Consider the following 23,497-nt stretch of genomic DNA (forward strand, 5'->3'; position numbering starts at 1 on the left):
ACAACAATGTTTGCAACTTTGCAAAGTTGCATTTCTTAAATCTGTCTAAGGCCGCCCGCACACTAGCGGGTTGGATTCTGCATGCAGAATCCTGTAGCGGAATCCGTCCTTAGCAGTAGCGCCGTCGGCAGGTACCTGCTTTCTTTTCTCTTCATCTGTACTGCGGATGGTCCACATAGCTCGCGCAGTACAGATTTTATTTTTTAAACTCCTGCTTTTCCTGCATCAATGCCTAGTGATGACGCAGAATCTGTGACTTTTCGTGCATTGTTAATTGCAAAAGGGCCTTGGATCGAATGGCTTCTATTGACTTCAATGGAAGCCGTCCAGACAGAATCCGTGCAAAAATTGAGCATGCTGCGATTTTTCCTACGTGAGCAGAAAGTGCAATTAGTTTCTGCTCAAGTGCAGAAAGAATTACTTTTCCATAGCATGCTACGGGCGGTATTTGCTGTGGAACCCAGAGGCAGACGCCCACACCGGATTCTGTAATGCAAATCCACCCCGGGTGCAGGTGGCCTAAACACTTTGCCTAGACACCTTGGAAGAGAGGAGTGGGAGGCATACAACCGAAAAATTTTGAGCAAGACCTTATTTGCGCAAAAAATTGGCAACTTTTTGATGGCAGAAAACTACTTAGAGATTTATAAGCTAAGCTTATGGGTTGTAGGTAGGTGACCTGCTGAGTCCGGGGATGTAAGTGTTAGACTTGCCTTCCCTGTCGTTCTCCAGATTTCAACACTGAAAGCTGTTGCTCAATGCATTGAGTGCTGCTACTAAGTACTCCGTCCATTATAATATTAGAAGGGGCGGACTACTTAGTGTGCCCACAAGCGACATGTGATGCCAATAGCCCATTGATTTCTATTGGGCCACTCACACCAGCATTTTTCTGTTTGCGGTATGCACTATTTTTGCGCATTTTACACTTGCATACACTGCAATATAGTGAATGGGGATTGGTGGCATGTAGCAAGTATTGGATGCCATTGCGTACTTGCTATGTGCCTGCGGGAGAGAGATTCGTGTGCGGCAATACGGCTCACATGGTCATGTTAGATCCGCCAAACTCTGAAGCGAACCGTGCAAGCAAAGCTTATAATGAGGAAATGGAACATATTTGCAGGTAAGAATAGTTTAAAATTCCTCCTCAAGACCTAATCGACCTCTGGCGCATCCTCCACCCGGGTAAGCGTGACTACAGCTTTCACTCGATGGCAGATAACTCATACAGTAGAATTGACTACATATTTGTTTCACACGGTCTGCTCGACGGAGCCCCCAAGTGTTCCTTAGACATATTCCTTTGGTCTGACCACTCCCCAGTATTTGCATCCTTGGGCACGGGGGACACCGGGGGGGGGGGGGGGACGGGGACGTACTTGGCGGCTCAACGACAGCCTGCTCAAAGACACCGCATGTGCACAGGACATCAGAAAAACTATAGAAAACCTTAAGAAGGATCATGAATCAGACCCCACAAGCGCCCCAATAAAATGGGAAACTCTAAAGTGCGTGTTGAGAGGTGTCTTCATCTCACATAGCGCAAGGATCAAAAGAGACCACACCGCACGCCTCACCCAATTAATATGTGATCTTAACATAAAGGAAATCTCTAACAAAACAGCGTCGTCGGCCACTCTACAAACAGAGATATCGGAACTCTGGCACAAAATCCTAGACATATTAGATCAAAGAGCATTATGTAATAGAGACAAACTGAAAGCCGGTTATTACGAATACGAGGACAAGTGCGGTAGCTGGCTTGCCAAAGCTCTACATCCAAGAATGGCACATCCACACATACACTCCATTAACTCAGCGAAAGGGGGAGGGTCCACGCTCCACAAGAAATACTAGGGGAATTCAGATAATTTTACTCCAAACTATATAACATACGTGAGACTGAGGAGGGAGCAGGGACTCAAAATGCACAAAGGCTATCAGAATATCTGGATTCTCATGCCCCAGGGCCCCTCCTGCCAGAGGAATCCGAGGGTCTAGAAAAGGACTTTGAGCCAGAGGAACTCAAACAGGTGCTTTCAGAAACTAAACCAGGGAAAAGCCCAGGCCCAGACGGGTTCTCCCCGAGATTCTATAAGACTTGTGGAGACCTGATCTCAGATATGCTACTTAAAGCCTTCAACGAGGTATCAGGGGGCTGCCCCTTCCCACCTCAAGCCCTTCAGGCCCACATCGTCCTGATACCCAAACCCGGGAAGGACCCCCTGTCGTGTGGCAGTTATCGACCAATTTCTCTCATCAACTGTGACTTAAAAATATTTTCAAAAATGATAGCAAATAGGTTAAATCCTACAATCCCCCGAATTATCTATCCATGGAGACCAGGTGGGCTTCGTTTTGGGGAGAGAAGCGAGAGATAACTCCATAAAGACCCTGGCCTTGATCGACCGGGCAAGAAAGAAAAGAATCCCATTATGCCTGTTATCTGTCAACGCTGAAAAAGCGTTCGACAGAATCAGTTGGAAATTCCTAGAAGCAACTCTCCGCAAGGTGGGACTCGGACCAAGAGCTTTAGCCCGGATAATGGCCCTCTATCATTGCCCCTCGGCACAGGTCAGGGTCAATGGCAAGTTGTCAACCCCGTTTGAGGTTAGGAATGGCACACGACAGGGGTGTCCCCTATCCCCCACATTATACATCTTAGTCATGGAAGCATTAGCTAACGCAGTTAGGAACAATCCCTCAATATGCGGAATACAGACTGGTAGGGAGGAACGAAAGCTATCACTATACGCGGACGACCTCCTGTTGTATGCCACCGAACCACACGTAAGCTTCCCCAATATCATACAAGAGTTCGCCACTTTTGGCAAGCTTAGCAATTATAAAGTAAATGCCCAGAAATCTGTAGTCTTAAATATTACTATCCCACAACAGGAGGCCAGTAATATGGCCGCAGCTTTCCCATTTCAATGGAGAAACGACTCACTCAAATATCTGGGAATTCACATCCCAGCTGAACCAATTCAGCTGTTCGAATTGAATTACAAGCCGTTACTACCGACCCTGAAAAAGGACATGGAAGGCTGGGCTAGAGGCTCACTGTCATGGTTTGGCAGAATGAGCGCAGTTAAAATGGATATCCTCCCTAGGATACTATATACCTTCCAATCAGCACCATGTAACCCCCCGAGAATCTTCTTCGACAGACTGAGAAGTTTGATACTCTGGTTCATATGGAAGGGAGGTTGTGAAAGACTCAGTTATAAAAGCCTGTCCAAGCCAAAATTTAAGGGAGGGGCGGGCCTACCCGACTTTCCCCTCTACCATAAAGCCACTATAGGAACCCTAATACTAGATCTACACCACCACGAATCAGATAAATTATGGGTACAAATCGAAAACGAGAATAACACCTTTTCACCAAAAGGAGCATTTTGGATCCCGAAAGGGGTCAATTGGGAGAGAGCGGAGGCTTCAAGTCTGATGACCACCCTCCTGGGGGCATGGAAAGGGGGCTGCCGGACAACAGTCCCGGGTCCCCTCACCCCTTTAACCGGAAACCCTCAGATCCCTGCAACACTGGGCATTCGCAGCCTGGGATTCCTACCCCTCGGAACGGAAGCTAAAATAGGGGAGGTGATAGACACTCAGGGCGTGCGCGACCTGGCGAACATGCAGGGAACAGGGGGAACTCCCCCGGGCTCATGGATGCAATACCTACAGATTCGTAGTTACCTGGGGAGGGTGAGACCTGAACAGGGGTGGAACCTAAACCTTACCCCATTTGAGAAACTATGCAGTAGGGAAGAGGCGCCGAGGCATACCGTGTCAATACTGTACAGTCAGCTACTGGAGGAGAAACTTGATGGTCATACCCCCGGGTGGATCACTGCGTGGGAGGAGGTCCTGGGCAGATCCTTCCCCGGAGAGCTCTGGAGCAAAGCATTCCAACACACCCATAAGATGTCGGTGGCCAGTAAGCTGCAGGAACTGAACTTTAAAATACTATCAAGATGGTACATGACACCAGAGAGGCTTCGCTCCCTCTTCCCATCGGCCTCAAATACCTGCTGGCGATGCCTTGGGGAAGTGGGCTCGATGGCATATACATATATGGTGGGAGTGCCCCATGATCAGACCCATCTGGCGAGACATGGAAAAATTATACGGGAAGGTGTGCAGGGAACCACTGACCCTGACACCTGAGGTGGCACTTCTATCCATTCCTCCCTCAGGAACCCACTCGCTCAAAAAAGGCCTGCTGAAATTCTTTATCATGGCTACGAGGCAGGTAATACCCAGATTCTGGAAACAGGACATGGAAATCCCCAGAGGCGCGTGGGTAGGGGCAATGGATGAAATAGAAATTAGAGAGACTGAGATCACAGGACGACACAACCGGACGAGAGAATTTCTACCGCACTTGGGCAGCCTGGATAGACGCATGTAACTCCCGTATTCACTAGGTGGCTACGGGACGGCGACTGTGAATAAAAACCAAAGGGTTTCAACCTGGATTCCCCACCGCACCCTCACCTCCCCCCCCTGACCTCGCTCTCCCTCTAATATCTTACCCCCCCCCCCCCCCCACCACCTTCCCGTGTCTGTCAGGTAACAGAAGAGAATTTACACAAAATAACATTGTTTTTCATAATGTTTTCTTTAATAGTTGCAACAATCAGTTTGAGATGTGAATTTCACGCTACTAATGCTACTTGTTAAGTAATGTTATACATGCAACATAAAATCAATAAAATATGTTGAAATAAAAAATTCCTCCTCAACGTTGTGAAAATCTTATTTGCAGGAAACATTTGGTGGAAGCTATTGGTACAAAGGGGATCCACTGGTTATTAAATTCAAGGGTTCACTTACTTATTTCCCTGCATCATGGATATTTAGTCAATGTGCTTAATAAAAGACATGAATTGTATAATAGTAACATAGTAACATAGTTCGTTAGGCCGAATGAAGACAATGTCCATCTAGTCCAGCCCGTCTATCCTCCTGTTTTGTTGATCCAGAGGAAGGCAAAAAACCCTAAGAGGCAGGAGCCAAATAGCCCTTTTGGGAAAAAATTCCTTCCTGACTCCCTAATGGCAATCAGACTAATCCCTGGATCAACACCTAATAGTTCCTACCTGCTTGTAAACCCGGATTAACAATTAACCTAAGATTTATAGCCTATAATATCCTTCCTCTACAGAAAGACATTAAGTCCCCTTTTAAACTCCTCTATGGATTTTGCCATCACCACATCCTCAGGCAGAGAGTTCCACAGTCTACTGCTCTTACAGTAAAGAACTCCTTTCTATGTTGGTGATGAAACCTGCTTTTCTCTAAACGTAGCGGATGCCCTCTTGTTACCGTCGCAGTCCTGGGTGTAAACAGATCGTGGGAGAGATCCTTGTATTGTCCCCTCATGTATTTACACATAGTTATTTGATCACCCCTTAGCCGTCTTTTTTCTAGAGTAAATAATCCCAGTTTTGATGGCCTCTCTGGGTATTCCAGTTCTCCCATTCCATGTATTAGTTTAGTTGCTCGTCTTTGAACCCCCTCCAGTACTGTAACATCTTTCCTGAGCACCGGTGACGAGAACTGTGCGCAGTATAACCCAAACCGCAGTAACGATTTGGGTCATTAGTAGAGATGAGCGAGTGCCCCCGAATCTTTTGGCACGAGCAGGCATGTACTCGAAAATGGCAATACTCGCTTGAGTAATTTGCCTTAGCGAGTACGCTCACTCATCTCTAGTTATTAGTTTAGTTAGATTGTGTTTGCCTACTATTGTAACTTATCATACAACATTTTATTAGTAGCCTAATCAATGCAGGGAATTCCGAAGAGTTCACATAGCTTTACTTGCAACTGTATATTTACTACATTTTCATTATTTTATTTGATGTGGTCAAACAGGGACAATTGGCTTGAACCCAACGATCTCACGTCCTGCACACGTGGCTACCTGTTACAGATTGGAACCTGATCTTATGTGTTCCTGTATGAAGAGAGTCACCTGGTTCAGCACATCTTGTACAGCGGACTGCGATTACCATGAACTGTAGTCACGTTTGACACAGTTTGTTCTGCAAGTTCTACATTGTGTTTGTGCATTTTTACATAACCGAGGTAAGTAGCTTAAAGGTCGTGTACTTTCTCCATCAAGAAAGAAAAAAGCTGAATAAAATTGATAACCGCTTTCTGTTGACTTTTAGACTTTAGACTTGTTTGCTTTCATCACGGATCTGCATAGATTTTAGTTTCTTGTTAGCTATAAAAAAGAAAATACAATATTTTGCATTTGTAAAATAATTGCGATCAGGCTTATATTTAAAGCCCTTTTCCTAAAATCTCTGCGGGGTTGCCTGCATCCTATTGCTGTCAATGGGGCCAGTGGCAGCAGCGCTGGCCCCATTGAAAGCCCTCGGGAGAATATTGCGTTCCCATGGGATGAAGGAATTCCCTGTCGTAGCTGTCACAGCTGTGGCAGAGGATCGCGATCTTCTCTATATGTTTTCAATGGGGCCAGCGGGGCTACCACCGGCCCCATTGAGAACAAGGTGAAACCCCTGGATGTGACAGCACCCAGGGTTATCACATCCAAGGAATCCCCTTCTGCAGCTGTCACAGCCGCAGCAGGGGTAAGCGACCCACTCCCATTGCTTTCAATGGGGCAGCAGTAGCGCCAGCCCCATTGAAAGCAATGGGAAGGCATCGGGGTCCTCTGCCACAGCTGTGACAGCTGTGGCAGGGAATTCTTTCATCCCTGCGGGGAGTCCCATCATCAGTGAACATTGTGACAGTGCTGTCACAGTGTTCAGTGATGAGGGGACTCCCCGCAGGAAATCTTTACGCGCAGCACGGACATTCCTGGCGCATGGATGTCCTATCTTTTGCAGGTGCGAGTATTCTGCGCCTGTAAAAGACGGACATGTGAACACATGACAGGAAACCCATGGTTCTATTAGACATGCTTTTTTTGCACACATAGGCGCACATAATAAAACGCTCGTCTGACTTCGCCCTTAAGGTGGAAACAACAATGCAGCTGGCCATACCAAGACAAACCATGGCAATACATGTTATTGGCATAATTGTGTGTGCATTGGCCACTAGGGGCGGGCATGGTTTGTTAGTGTATAGCCAGCCCAACTGGGTCCTTATACCCTTAACCTGTTTATAAAAATGGCACCAGGACTAATCTGTAAGTAGGACAGCTTGATAAAGGGGTAGGACACTCTGAAACGTGTCGCTTCCATATCCTATGCCTTTTTATGTAGTATGTTTGATTTAGCTGTTTTGTGTGCTGGTATAAATAGTCATTTCATAAATTACATAATTGCCTTGGATTGAAACACCACCCTGGACTGGGTTCGGAGGTCTCTATTGGCACGGAATCTTGAATGTTTCTGCTTCAAGTTAGGGGGATCTTCAGGGAGAAGATCCCCCAAGAAGTAAGTGAACAATATTGTTTCACTTTGCATTAGTTACCAACCCCATAAAGAGCGCAAGATCCCTTTTTTCACAATATTTTTTTTTGCATTGTTCATCCTAGTAACCTTGGCGGTACCTGGTGGTGGATCCAGAAGTTCTTCTCTACTTCGGGAGCGTGAGATTCTGTAAGAGGTCTGTACTGGTTTCTGAGGGCAACTTCTGGGTGTAGCGCTCTCCCCAATCCTTTTTGGCATGACCACCACTTGCATCGGGTAAGTTCCCGTTCATTTTTTGATGTCATCTTGATATTTTTGGACTTGCCAAGGTGCTGTTCTTATACCTCTATTATAATATGATTGATGAGACCTATACAAGTATAGATCCTGCTATATCTTTTGCGGGACTGTTCCTGCCTTTGTAACAGGTAAGCGAATACGCTATACCAATCTCCCACAGGCAGCCATGTTACTGCTTACAAAAATTGCACGAAAGATGCGCGCAAGAAACATCGCAGTATGTTTTATCTTGGCGCTTATTATTCATGCTGGCATGCCAAGATAGTACATGGCGATGGGCAGCACACAGCCAGTACACAATGTAATTGTGTACAGATAGTCCCCTACTTGCGAACATTCGAGTTACGAATTTCGCTAAATACGAACTATCTGTTCTGCACAGTATGATGTAATGCTATAGCATTACATTATACTGTACAGGGACCGGACAGGCTTCTATCAAGCCTGATAGAAGCCTGTCCGGTCAGATCGCGGTTGCTAGGCAGCCGGGGACCTACTGAAAGGCCCTAGGGCTGTCTATGCAGAGCGCCTAATAAGCCGTGCGCTTGATGGGCACTCTGCATAGGCAGCCCTGGGGCCTTTCAGGAGGTCCCCGGCTGCCTAGCAACCACACAGCGTCCCGCGATCTCATCGTGGAACGCTATACGGGCCCCCTGAACGCTGGGTGCCGGCTGTTTCTTACAGCGGGCACCCGGCGGCAGCAGTTCTGACGAGCCGCGCCGCTTGGCAGAACTGTTAACACTTTAAATACCGCTGTCAGAGCGGTATTTAAAGTGTTAACAGTTCAGACGAGCGTCGCGGCTCGTTGGAACTGCTGCCGCCGGGTGCCCGCTGTAAGAACAGCCGGCACCCGACGTTGTATGGAGCGGGATCCACCCGCGATCCCCTCCATACAACCATTTGTTCGACTTGCGAACAGGTTCCTGGAACGGAACCTGTTCGCAAGTCGGGGACCATCTGTACTGGCTGTGTGCTGTGCAGGCATACCTCGCAGTCTGCACGGTGCGAGATACGGTCATGTGAGCCCGGCCTTATACTGTAACAGAGAAACAAAATTCTGCAAACTATGTTTTGACCCTTGATAGCAATCTGTCCCTCTTTGCAACAGAAGGACAACAACCACCCCTGACGATTGTGTTGCCTATTTCACCCTGGAAAGGGACTGAAAGGGAACCTGGGACAACCCCATAGCACCATAAACTAAGTTATGACACTGTTAGGGGATGTGACAGGCAGTTGGGTGTTGTTTTTTTTTTTTTTAATACTTTCTTGCTATCAAGATCCAGTTCTGTTACCCGATAAAGTTGGTACATGGTACAAAAATCTGAGTCTCTTCAGGTTCACGTGTGCACACGCACTCTCCCATAAACGTGTATGGAAGAGGACGGAGGAATCTGAAAAGAGTCCAATCTTCGTGCGCCACGTGTTCTTTACCAGGTAACAGTGTTATGCGTTTTCTTCCTTATTTGGGCCCAGACTGCCATTTAGACTTTTTCCAGCCATTATTCTTCTCTGCACACTATCCCCATCCTCCATTAGCCTCAATTAACCACTCAGTTACCCCCTTCCTTACCCTTAAAGTACTAATGCCCCATCTTTGGCCCATCATAATACCAGCACACCTTCTGTGGTCCCACAAACTAATACACATTCTGCTTGGACAGAGCTTACTATTGATGTCCCCACTAAGTTATAGTTCCCCCCCCAAAAAAAATGCTCCCTTCTGTGGCCCCCAACATGCTCCCCTCTATGGCCTTCAAAATGCTCCCCTCTGTGGCTCCCATAGTGCTCCCTCTGTGGCTCCAGTTGTTACACTGCTCCACTGCTGTGCAAGGGACATACATGAATGGGTTTAACCCTTTGCAATCCAATTTTGGATTCAAGATTTCCTAGGGCTTTTTCTCTTTCTGCCATTATACAATGGAGCACAAGGAGTGGCCATGGAGCACCGCAGCTATGACAAGTGTAGTGGCTCAGCGGGTCCTACAGAACACTTGCAGCAACATCTCTCCTGTCACACCTGTCTATGTGCCGTCCCTGAACAGAGAAGGTGCCGTCCGTAGGAAAGACCCTGTTTCTCCCCTTTTCTCTACCAAGCCTTGAGCTTAACCCTTAAATCAAGTGGTTTCCTATTGGCTGATAGTCAGTTTCACAGCCATTGGTGCAGAGTCCAGGAGCGGGAAAACAATAATACAAGTCCTTATGCAGAGTGGGAGGAGTAGAAAAAAAGTGTGGGAATGAGAAGAGGAGATAAAAGCAGTAGTGAGTGAGCAGTCAGGGGCTTTTGGCTTTTTGCTTCTGGCTTTCAGCCAGTCAGAGTGTCAGAGGGTGCAGTCAGTCGTGTCAGCAGAGGAGGAGATCCAGACAGAAGAGAGAAAGAAGTTCACCTTCATCATCCCGAGGTTGAGCGAGGTTCCCTTTCCGCTCCTTGGTGCTTCCGTGATAGTGAGTAGAAGAAATTCCGGATGTTGATCATCCATTGTAACAGTGAGTTTCAATATACTCGGCGAAGCCCCAATACACGATGCTCTAGAGAACACCTTAAATCTCCCTTCATCCACCCCCTGCTCACAGTCAGTTAAATCAAGCTAGCAGGGAATTGTCTCAAGTCAGTGAAAGTAAGAAAAGAGAGAGAACGTTGAAGTATTTCCTTCACAATTTCAGGAGTACATTGTATTGAAATCTCTGCATTACTACCATCATCAAGTGTAATACTGCATCACTGCCATCTACAAGTGTATGTTGAAATTGTACTTGTAAAACAGCTTAGTAAACCTGAGTACTCCCAGTTTTACCATTACAAGCTACCTGACTCGTCTCATTTATTTCTTTGGTATGCCATCCCGAGAGACCCAAAAAGGAGTACAGGCGTCACCCGTGACAACAACAGATTCATATGTTACATGTACCACGGTATGTTGTTTAGGCCACTGCACAACCCCTGAGCAGAGCACCCTCACTTTGGCATGCTCAGCTCAACCGTTGCACAAGCAGTGGTGAGAAGACTGACCGAGCAGAGGAGCACTTCTGACGCTATACCATGCTTCCAGATCACTTGGCGTTGGTTGAAGTGGCAACTCCCACACAAAGGATAGTATGTGAGGCCAGCCTCTTAAACCCTTTTTGGTGTTTACACCTCTGGTTTTACACTATAGGTAATCTGCAGGCCTGCTGCAGAAGATAGGGCTTATACAAGGGCACTGAACTGTCTATGAGGTGAGATGAGCACTTTCCCAGTATAGGGGGTGGCAATTCTGCTGGCTGCATTCGGGCCTGCACTGGCAATCTAGACAGGATGAAAAAAATGCCAATCCTTGTTAGACATAACATCCCGTGTGAGTCACAATGTCCTTGTTTATGCTCCCGCTGACTACCTATGATTAGTCCTATAATCACTGTTTGGTCTGTAGAGTGATGATGAGTAATAGCATTCTTGTTTGTGAACTAACAATTCCCATCATACTTTAAGTTTGAACTTCCTAATATGACCTGTACAATGGTAAACGGCAGGTGCTGACGACTTTACAGTTTATCCCTTTTATTAATCTTGTTTCTGGTGCTGTACACCTATACTGTGCTTGGTTGTAGTGCTGTATTTATGTACTGAGCTTGGTTCTAGTGCTGTATCTATGTACTGAGCTTGGTTCTAGTGCTGTATCTATGTACTGAGCTTGGTTCTAGTGCTGTATCTATGTACTGAGCTTGGTTCTAGTGCTGTATCTATTTACTGAGCTTGGTTGTACTGTTGTATCTATGTACTGAGGTTGGTACTGGTGCTGTAAGCATGTACTGAGCTTGGTTCTGGAGCTACATTTATACAATGAACTGTTTTACTACTAATGATTAGAATATACCGTATTTTCCGGCGTATAAAATGACCCCCAGCTATCGACTTATATGCCGGGAATACGCTGTAGAAAAAAAATCAATACTCGCCTCCCGCGGCGCTGCTGCAGGCTGTTGCTCCCTCCTCCGTGCCGGCAGAGCATTGCTTTCTGAGGGCGGTGCTTGAAAGCCCCGCCTCCAGAAAGCTAATGCTCTGATTGGCTAACTCGGCGTGGCGCCAGCCAATAAAAGCCGGCGCTGGGTTAACCAATCACAGCTATTCAATGACGTCATGAATGGCTGTGATTGGCTAACGCCAGACTAAGTTAGCCAATCAGAGCATTAGCTTTCTAGAGGCGGGGCATTCAAGCCCCACTTGCAGAAAGCAATGCTCTGCCGGCTTGCATGAGTGAGTGACAGCCTGCAGCAGCACCGTAGGAGGTGAGTATTGATTTTTTTTCTCACACTTTATACCCGGTGTATAAGACAACCCCCGACTGCAGAGCAGATTTTTTGGGGTTAAAAGGTCGTCTTATACGCTGGAAAATACGGTAATTGCACACTTTACACACGATTAAAAAACACATGAAAAACCTGCACACAGTTTAAAAAAAAAAACACATGTATTGTTTAAATTCACATGTGGTTTTTAATCCTGCATGCGTTTCTTTTGATATGATTTTAATAGTGGTTCAAAAATGTAACAAAAAACTTGAACACGGAGTGATGATCGCTTAAAGATTGCTCAAATGACAGTTTGAGTGACAGCTTTGAGCGATCATTTTGCATAAACTATTAAGTAGCTACTCAGCTACTTAATAGCTATTTAGTGTGCAAATGAAGCCTTTAGCTGAAAGCAGTTAATCTTATCTGCTTTCAGCTCCTTTGTTCTCTGACAGGAAACAATGCCCGTGGAAAACTGCTGATAAGACCGCATGACGATTTTTAGGTTGGACTAAATTTAACGATCAGCTAGCAGTGCACGAAAACTGCATGATGGCCGTGCGTTTAGATGCAACGATGATTCTTCTTACGAACGCTTTTTAGCGATTTTTGAGCGATCATCAATCTGTGTAAATGGGTCTTAAGGCTAACTTCACAGGGGTGAGCACAATATAGGGCTGTCAATCAAGGCACATATAACTGTCCCTCCACCTCCCTCTGCTGTGTGAGATCATTCCTTCCTTTGCCGAGGCTGCCCTCTTCTTCCTACCCCATTGTACCACTCTAGACTGTGTTGTCTCCTCAGTCTTCCCTTCCTATCTGCCTCTCATGAAACGCTTCTTCTCAGTTACTATAGTTCTAGGATCTACAATCACAGAAGATGTCACATTTGAGTCACTGGATATAACGGTTTTGTAATTACACTCTTTGTAAAAAAAAATTGCTTCTCTAGAAGGATTGGTCCTTTTGCTCCAAAACTGTAAATGCTTACAGTTGTGGTATGAATAGATGAACGGTCTTGACACCTGAGGCCCTTACAGTGGTTCTACCTTTGGACTATAAAAAGGCTCCACTTGTGTAGATCTTGTTGACCACTACAATGCAATCAGAAAGTTTGAGAGGGACGCATTATTGGAATGTGAGAAGCTGGATGGTTGTATTGACGAATTGCCCACCACCTGGGCCGTTCTGACCAGACTGTTAGTAGGTGTTGGGACCAGTGGATGCAAGAGGGCATGCACACAAGGCAACCAGGCTCAGGATGCTCTCGAAAGGGCACCAGTAGTGAGGATTGTCTGATCCTTGAACAAGCACTAGCAGCTCCAATAGTTTCGTTATGTGCCATCCAGAGACAGGTGGCATCCCCGTTACCGACTTCTTTGTCAATTGGAAGAATTTCCAGGCATTTGGCTGAATGACATTTGGTCTCACGTCACTCATTATGTGTACTGTAATTTATAGCCAACCATCATCGCCTCCATTTGCAGTGGTGTCATGAATGACGAAACCGGACTGCTACGAAGTGGAACTGGGTTGTCTACAGTGATGAATCCAGGTTTAGTTTGGGCACTGACAACAGCACTTTTTGTATCTGGTGACCTAAGGATGAGCACCTCAGTCCTGCCTTTGCTATGGAACGGTACACTGCCCCCCCTACTGGAATGATGATCTGGGGAGCCATCGCATGTGTAACGTCCTGTGAGGGATGCCAAACTGCAACAGGCACGGGGCGGACTATGGACCCCAATTCTGCAATCCCACTTACCGTGGGTATGGCTGGAGGCCTAGTCCTTGTCACAGTGTAACCGAGTGGTAACAGAGGAAATGCTTATGGAAGTCTATATGTATATCACGTCGTGACGCCACCGTTCCCACACTGTTATTCTATGCGACGGAGTAACAAACACTGGACAAGTGTATCGTACCTCGGGTCCTCAGGAATGGTTGAGGCCCGGTAAAACTTTACGTGAATAAACTTTGCAAACAGGTAATCACAGGTACATTCACAGCAGCAGTTACAGGCAGAAGCTCAGAGGTTGGGAGGAAAAATACACAGGAACAATACGGCCCTATAGTCCAAGTTATCTATATGTCACCGGTCCTGGACATGAAATATACTCTGAAGGAGGTAAAAAGACAAGAACCTCTCCACTTACTCTCTGGCAAGAAAATTATTTAAAAGAAGGCTTAGCCTAGAAGCACTCCGCACATTCTCCGTATGGGTGTCAAAATCACGTATCTCTGTGTGGTGATCCTATTGGCGGACGGCCACAAAATAAATGTCTGTAGTGTGAACGGGTACCTGGTTTGTATGAAGTAGGATGTTGGGGGTTGTGCGCTCTCTCTTTCTTTGGCATGGACTCACTCATGTGACATCCACTCTACATGGGTAGTCTTTCCTTTTCCTCCATCTTCGCCAACATGAAAGCTGATGGTGCTCTCATGCGGATCTGTGTTAACTCCGAGCAGCAGGTAAGATGGAACCCTGCGCCAACACAGATTGAAGAAGACCCTTTCTCGCTTTCAGACACTCCCTTTTATAACCTCACTTGTACCACATGACACAGTAAGAATAGATACATTCAGCAGCAGAGCTGACAGGCAATGATTTTAAGTGAGTTAAAGGGGTTGTCCCACGAAACAAAGTGGTGTTATACACTTCTGTATGGCCATATTAATGCACTTTGTAATGTACATCGTGCATTAATTATGAGCCATACAGAAGTTATTCACTTACCTGTTCCGTTGCTGGCGTCCCCGTCTCCATGGATCCGTCTAATCTTCAGCGTCTAATCGCCCGATTAGACGCGCTTGCGCAGTCCGGTCTTCTCCTTTGCTGAATGGGGCCGCTCGTGCCGGAGAGCGGCTCCTCGTAGCTCCGCCCTGTCACGTGTGCCGATTCCAGCCAATCAGGAGGCAGGAATCGGCAATGGACCGCACAGAAGCCCTGCGGTCCACCGAGGGTGAAGATCCCAGCGGCCATCTTCACAAGGTAAGTATGAAGACGCCGGACCGCGGGGATTCGGGTAAGTACTATCTGTTTTTTTTTTTTTATCCCTGCATCGGGTTTGTCTCGCGCCGAACGGGAGGGCTATTGAAAAAAAAAAAACCCGTTTCGGCGCGGGACAACCCCTTTAACCCTTCAGATGCTGCAGCTGTGAAACACACATACAGAAGATTGACATAGCAGATTTGCAAAGTGCATCCGCATAAGATAATACATGTATGACAATTATGGAGGAGACCAGGATATGTTTATGCTCCCACTGACTACCTATGATTAGTCCTATAATCACTGTTTGGTCTGTAGAGTGATGATGAGTAATAGCATTCTTGTTTGTGAACTGACAATTCCCATCATACGTTAAAGGGGTTGTCCCGCGGCAGCAAGTGGGTCTATACACTTCTGTATGGCCATATTAATGCACTTTGTAATGTACATTGTGCATTAATTATGAGCCATACAGAAGTTATCAGAAGTTTTTCACTTACCTGCTCCGTTGCTAGCGTCCTCGTTTCCATGGAGCCGTCTAATTTTCAGCGTCTAATCGCCGGATTAGACGCGCTTGCGCAGTCCGGTCTTCTTGTTTTCTGAATGGGGCCGCTCGTGCCTGAGACCGGCTCCTGGTAGCTCCGCCCCATCACGTGCCGATTCCAGCCAATCAGGAGGCTGGAATCGGCAATGGACCGCACAGAAGCCCTGCGGTCCACCGAGGGAGAAGATCCCGGCGGCCATCTTCAGCAGGTAAGTAAGAAGTCACCGGAGCGCGGGGATTCAGGTAAGCGCTGTGCATTGTTCTTTTTTAACCCCTGCATCGGGGTTGTCTCGCGCCGAACGGGGGGGGGGGGGTTGAAAAAAAAAACCCCGTTTCGGCGCGGGACAACCCCTTTAAGTTTGAACTTCCTAATATGACCTGTACAATGGTAAACGGCAGGTGCTGACTTGACTTTACAGTTTATCTCTTTTATTAACCCCTTAGTGACAGAGCTTTTTTGTTTTTTCCTACTCCCTTTTAAAAAATCGTAGCTCCTTTATTTATCCATCGACGTCGCTGTATGAGGGCTTGTTTTTTGCGGGACGAGTTGTATTTTTCAATGGCACTATTTATTGTACCATATAATTTACTGAAAAACTTTTTAAAAATTCTTAGCGGAGAGAAATGGAAAAAAAAAAACGACATTCCACCATCATTCGGTGCGTCCTGTTTCTACGGCGCACAAACTGCAACAAAAACGACCTGATATTTTTATTCTATGGGTCAGTATGATTACTACGATACCAAACTTATATAGTTTTTTTTTTGCTGTAGTACTTGTATTTTTTTTTTAAGATATTTAATTTTTTTCAATTATTTTCTGCGGTCATTTTGTGCGCGCAATAACTTTTTTATTTTTCTGTCGACGTAGTTGTGCAAGGGCTCATTTTTTTGCGGGATGTCCTGTAGTTTCCGATAGTATCAATTTGGAATACATACAACTTTTTGATCGCTTTTTATTGCATTTTTTCTGGAAGACAGGGTAACTAAAAAAGTGTATTTCTGGCATTCTTTATTTTTTTTCGGACAACGTTCACCGTGCAGGAAAAATAATGCACTACTTTGATAGATCGGACTTTTACGGATGCAGCGATAGCAAATACATATTTTTATTTTATGATTTAGATTTTTTAATAATTGATATGGTAAAAGGGGGGTGATTTAAACTTTTATAACTTTTACAATTTAAAAAACTTTATTGATCTTTTTTCTTACTTTACTTTGAAGTCCCCCTGGCGGACTTTAACATGCGATACTTTGATCGCTCCTGCAGTGTGACGTAATGCTATAGCATTACGTCATACTGCTTTTTTACAGGCAGTCTATCAAGCCACCCTGTGTGGATGGCTTGATAGGCAGTCTGCTAAGGCAGCCCTGGGGCCATTCATTAGGCCCCCGGCTGCCATGACACCTGCATGGCTCCCCCGATCTCACCGCGGGGGGGCCGTGCGGGACCCCCAAACAGCGTTCGGGGGATTTAAATGCCGCTGTCAGAATTGACAGCGGCATTTAAAGGGTTGATAGCCGCGATCGGCCGAACGACCGAGCGCGGCTATTGCCCGCGGGTGTCAGCTGTAATAAACAGCTGACGCCCGCGCTGTATGGAGGGAGATAGAGGCGCTACCTCCCTCCATACACGTCCTGCAACAGCAGGACGTAGTTTTACGATAGCGCCGTCACTAAGGGGTTAATCTTGTTTCTGGTGCTGTACACCTATACTGTGCTTGGTTGTAGTGCTGTATTTATGTACTGAGCTTGGTTCTAGTGTTGTATCTATGTACTGAGTTTGGTCCTAGTGCTGTATCTATGTACTGAGCTTGGTTCTATTGCTGTATCTATGTACTGAGCTTGGTTGTACTATTGTATCTATGTACTGAGGTTGGTACTGGTGCTGTAAGCATGTACTGAGCTTGGTTCTGGAGCTACATTTATACAATGAACTGTTTTACTACTAATGATTAGAATATACCGTATTTTCCGGCGTATAAGATGACCCCCAACTGTTGACTTATATGCTGGGAATACGCTGCAGAAAAAAAAATCAATACTCGCCTCCCGCGGCGCTGCTGCAGGCTGTCGCTCTCTCCTCCATGCCGGCAGAAAGCTAATGCTTTGATTGGCTAACTCGGCACGGCGTCAGACAATGAAGCTGGTGCTGGGTTAACCTGCAAGTAAGAATAGATACATTCCGCAGCAGAGCTGACAGGCAATGATTTTAAGTGAGTTAACCCTTCAGACGCTGCAGCTGTGAAACACACATACAGAAGATTGACATAGCAGATTTGCAAAGTGCATCTGCATTAAATAATACATGTATGACAATTATGGAGGGGACCAGGACGTTGTTCTGGGACACTACACATACAACAGTCAGTCACCCCTAGTAGTGGTACGAGGGACAATGACAGCTCAGTAGAGATGAGCGAGCACCAAAATGCTCGGGTGCTCGTTATGTGAGCCAAGCTTTTTGTAATGCTCGAGAGCTCGTTTCGAGTAACAAATCCCATTGAAGTCAATGGGAGACTCGAGCATTTTTCAAGGTGACCCATGCTCTGCATAGGGGAGGGTGTGTGATTCACCTGAAAACATCAGAAAGTGATGGAAACACCACAGAAATGGATACGGAACAGCAGGGGCAGCATGCACGGATGCATCTGAGGCTCCCAGGTCACACTATTAAGCCAAATTGTGGGCAAAAGCCTGGTGGTCACCCCCCTAACAATTTACATAATCAGCAAGGCACACGCGCTGGCACATCTTAGCTAAGCACCACACTAGGTGAAACGAAGGCCAATCACCGCCTGCGGGTGACACCACTGCCTCCTCTCCTGTGTTACATGCTGGCATTGCTGTCCAATCCCCCCCAGGACGCAGGCACGAGCCTGCATCCACAGCGTACTGAAATTTTTCCCAGCACAGCGTCCAGCTGTCCCCATCCCAGACAGGGTAAGGCACACACACCCCTTCGCCTACTCAGTAGTCCACAGCGTACTGAAACTTTTACCAGTGCAGCCTCCAGCTTGCCCCAACCCAGATGGGGTAAGGCACACCCCTTTGCCTACGCAGTAGTCCACAGCATATTAAAATTTTTCGCAGCGCAATGTCCAGCTGTCCCCATTCCATACAATCGCTTGATAGCCACACCACCCTTATGTCTTTTTATAAGTGCGTATTGTATGAGGAGAAACAGGAGACACACACTGCAGAGGGTTGGCAGGGCCTAGCAGCAACCCTCTTTGAAATTGTGGGTGATAGCCAACAATGCTGATTGGAATTGCTGATAAATTAACGTATGATTATAATTCCAATCCCATGCCACCACCGTCACAAAATTTCATGAGCCACAAACATGGGCATAAAGGGGACTCAGATGCCAGTATTTCACATCTCCACAATTCAACAACCCATTCTAAAACAAAAGATTTTTTTTACCCAGAGTGCAGGTGAACCTATGAAAGATTTGTTTACCAAGAGTGTAGTTGAACCCTTGAAAGATTTGTTTACCCAGAGTGCAGGTGAAACCCTGAAAAATTTGTTTACCAAGAGTATAGGTGAACCCCTAAAAGGATTTGCTTACCAAAAGTCCAGGTAACAACCTGAAAGATTTTTTGAGCGACAGCTTGTACTTGCTTAATGGGATTCAGGTGGCGGTCCACTGACAGGCAAGCTACCGCCTGTCCCAGCCCCTGCCTCTTCCCGAGGGGCTTGTTAACCACTGCCCCAGGGAAAGACAGCATGAACTGTAAAGAAATTAGTGGCCAAAGATGGACACCGCGCTGGGATAAGTTTCTGTACGACGTGTGACCCTTTTAAAATTGTGCTTCATAGCTGACAAATCGCAGACAAATTAATGTATGATTGTAAGTGCCATCCCAGGCCACCTCCGTTGCAGCATTTCATTAGCCACAAAACACATAGGGGGGACTCAGAGGCCAGTACTTCTACATTTTGAATAAAGAAAACAACCCATTTTAAAAAGAAGAATTTTTTTTTACCAAGATTGCCGGTGAGAACCTGAAAGATCTTTTGAGCAAGAGTGCAGGGTATTTGTTTACCAAGAGTATAGGTGAACCCCTGAAACATTTGTTTACCACGAGTATAGGCGAACGCCTGAAAGATTTGTTTACCCAGAGTGCAGGTAAACCCCTGAAATATTTTTTTAACATAGAGCTCGTACTTGCTTAATGGGATCTAGGTGGCGTTCCACCAACAGGCAAGCTACCGCCTGTCCTAGCCCCTGCCTCTCCCCGAGGGGCTTTTTAACCAGTGCCCCAGGGAAAGACAGCATGTACTATGAAGAAATTAGAGTGGCCAAACCAGGACAATTCATTCTGTCTCGGTGTCAGATAGCTGGACACTGCGCTGGGATACATTTGTGGACTCTGTGGGCGCATGAAGCTGGAACCAGCACATTTGCTGAACTCTAGTAGTGAACCTCTTCAAAATTAGGGGCGAGAACCTGGAGACGGCCCTAAGAAAACATTTTTTGACAGAGCCTGGAGGCAGCCCTCTGAAGAAACTAGTTTTTACATAGCCTTTTGGCCCTTTGAAGAATTGGCTGTTCAGCATCCTGACAGGCTGGTTTAGGAGGAGGAGGAGGAGGAGGAGGAAGATCAGTGAAGGGTAGACCAAGCAACTTCTACCCTTTTTTGGAGTGATAGAGGGTGCATGGTTCTCCAGTTCCAGCTTAAAGATACTTTATGTTTAGCTGCTTTCCACCGGTAGAGAAGAGAAGTCTGTGGAAATCCAGGCTTTGTTCATCTTAATAAGTGTAAGCCTGTCGGCGCTGTCAGTTGACAGGCAGGTACGCTTATCCGTGATAATCCCCCCCAGCAGCACTAAACACCCTCTCTGATAACATACTAGCGGCAGGGAAGGCCAGCACCTTCAAGGCGTACAGCTCAAGTTCGTGCCACGTGTCCAGCTTTGACACCCAATAGTTGTATGGAGCACAGGGATCACGGAGGACGTTGGTACAGTCGGCTGTGTAGTCCCTCACCATCTTTGTACAATGTTCCCTCCGACTCAACCTAGACTAGGGAGTGGTGACACAGTCTGGCTGGGGTGCCATAAAACTGGCAAAGGCCTTGGAGAGTGTTCCCCTGCCTACGCTGGACATGCTGCCTGTTCCCCTAGTCTCCCCTGCTAGTTGGCCCACTGAACTACGTCCTCTATTGCTAGCATTGTCAGATGGGAAGTTTAGTATCAGCCTTTCCACCAGGGCCTTGTGGTATTGCATCACTCTCGTACTCCGTTCCTCTTCGGGAATGAGAGTGGAAAGGTTCTCCTTATATCGTGGGTCGAGAAGGGTGAACACCCAGTAATCCATGTTGGCCAGAATGCATCTAACGAGCGGGTCACGAGAAAAGCAGCTTAACATGAAGTCAGCCATGTGTTCCAGAGTCCCAGTACGCAACACATCGGTGTCCTCACTTGGAGGATGACTCTCAGTCTCCTCCTCCTCCTCAGCCCATACACGCTGAACAGATGTGAAGAAAGCAGCATGGGTACCCTTTGCAGTGTGGGCAGCAGTTTTTTCCCCCTCCTTCAATATGCGCTGAGAAACAGACCTGAGGGTGGTCTGGCTATCAAGCGACATATTGTCATCCCCCATCTCCTGTTCTATCCGCAAAGCGTCGGCCTTAATGCTTAGCAGCGACCTTCTCAGCAGGCAAAGCAGTAGGATGGTTACGCTGATAATGGCCGCATCGCCGCTCACCATTTGTGTAGACTCCTCAAAGTTTACTAAGATATGGCAGATGTCAGACATCCATGCCCTGCTCTATGAACTGGGGAGGCTACTACTCCGACAGTCATATTGCAGCTGGTATTCAACAATGGCTCTACGCTGCTCGTAAACCCTGGCCAACATGTGCAAAGTTGAATTCCAACACATGGGCACGTCGCACAACAGTCGGTGAACTGGCAGCTGGAAGCGCTGTTGCAGTGTCCTGAGGGTGGAAGCATCTGTGGTGGACTTTCTGACGCACACCCGACGCACCTTGCTGCGCAGCTCAGACAATTTGGGGTAGTTTTTAAGAAAGCGCTGAACCACCAGGTAGAACACGTGGGGCAGGCATGGCCCGTGTGTTAGTCTGCCAAGCTGCAGAGCCGCCACCAGGTTACACCCATTGTCACACACGACCATGCCTGGTAGGAGGTTCAGCGGCGAAAGCCACAGATCTGTCTGCTCCGTCAAACCCTGTAACAGCTTTGGGTGGTGTGCCTCTTGTCACCTAAGCTCAGGAGTTTCAGCTCGGCCTGTTGTCTCTTACCTATGGCAGTGCTGCAGAGCCTCGAGCTACCGACTGAAGGCGATGTGCTCACAGATGGTAATTGAGAGGTGGAGGAGGAGGGGGGGTTGGAGGAGGTGGCATAGTAAGCTGGAGAAATCATGACTGAGGTAGGACCCACAATCCTCGGTGTGGGTAGCACGTGAACGGACCCAGGGTCAGACTCGTTCCCAGCAGCCACCAGGTTAACCCAATGTGCCGTCAGGGAGATGTAGTGTCCCTGCCCACAGCACTTGTCCACATGTCGGTGGTTAATGGGACCTTCCCAGTAACCATGTTGGTGAGGGCACAGTTGATATTTCGTGACACATGCTCATGTAGGGCGGGGACAGCACAGCGGGAAAAATAGTGGCGACTGGGGACCGAGTAGCGAGGGACGGCCGTCGCTATGAGGTTGCGGAAAGCCTCAGTTTCTACCAGCCTATATGGCAGCATCTCCAGGCTCAGCAGTTTGGATATATGCATGTTTAGCGATTGTTCATGTGGGTGGGTGGCTGCATATTTGTGCTTGCGCTCTAATGTTTGTGTAATGGACAGCTGAACGCTGCGCTGGGACATTGGTGGAGGCAGTAGAGGATCGTGCAGGTGAAGGGGTGGGTACAGGGCGGGAGACGCTCATGCCTGCATCCTGGGAGGGGGATTGCATCTCAGTACCAGCATGTGAAACAGGGGAAGAGGCAGTGGTGTGACCCGCAGGCGGTGAATGGCCTTCGTTCCACCTTGTCGTGTGCTTAGCTATCATATGCCTGCGCATGCTGGTGGTGGTCAGGCTGGTAGTGGTGGCTTCCCTGCTGATCTTGGTGCAGCACAGTTTTCACACCACTGTTCGTCGGTCGTCCGCGCTCTCATTAAAAAACCTCAAGACCTTCGAACACCTAGCCCTCTGCACGGGAGCTTGCCGCGAGGAGGTGCTGTGGGGAACAGTTGGGGGATTACTTGCTCTGGCCCTGCTTCTCCCTCTGGCCACTCCACTGCCTCTTCCAACCTGTTCTGGTGCTGCACTTGCCTCCCCCTCTGAAGCGCTGTCTTCAGTAGGCTTACCAACCCAGGTTGGGTCAGTCACCTCATCATCCACCAGCTCTTCCCCTGAATTCTCAGTCTACTCCTCCGTCAGACTAACTGCCCTAACAACAACCTCACTGACAGACAACTGTGTCTCATCATCATCAACAAATACCGCTTGAGACACTACTTGGAAGTCCCCACCCTCATCACCCTGAGACTGTGAAAGGTCCAAATTTTGGCCATCGGTCACGACAAACTCCTCAGGTGGCTCATGAACCATTGTTTGCGACTCAGGGAAGGGACCTGAGAACAGTTTCTGTGAGTATGCCTGTTCTGAATTTTGCCTTTTCCTGGAGTGACCAGGCTGGGAGGAAGGAGGATCAGCATGAGGATTAACAGGTCCAGTCCCTTGGCTAGCATGAGTGGACTGCGTGAAAGACTGGGTGTTGAATAAATTACTGGACGTGTTATCCGCTATCCACGTCATTCCCTGATCGCATATTTGTGGTTTTAATAATAGGCTACCACGCGGACCTGCAAACTGTGAGATGAAGCTAGGGAGCTTAGATACGCGGCATTCTACTTCTCCCTCAGCAGCAGGCACTGTTTCACCCCACCCAGGATGATGCACAAAAGTGGAGTTGTAGTGCTAAAAGGGACTGCTGGGTTCTTTGAAAATGGATCCCTGCCTAAA

The sequence above is a fragment of the Eleutherodactylus coqui genome, chromosome 5 (genome assembly GCF_035609145.1).
Source record: "Eleutherodactylus coqui strain aEleCoq1 chromosome 5, aEleCoq1.hap1, whole genome shotgun sequence".
NCBI classification, from domain to species: Eukaryota; Metazoa; Chordata; class Amphibia; order Anura; family Eleutherodactylidae; genus Eleutherodactylus; species Eleutherodactylus coqui.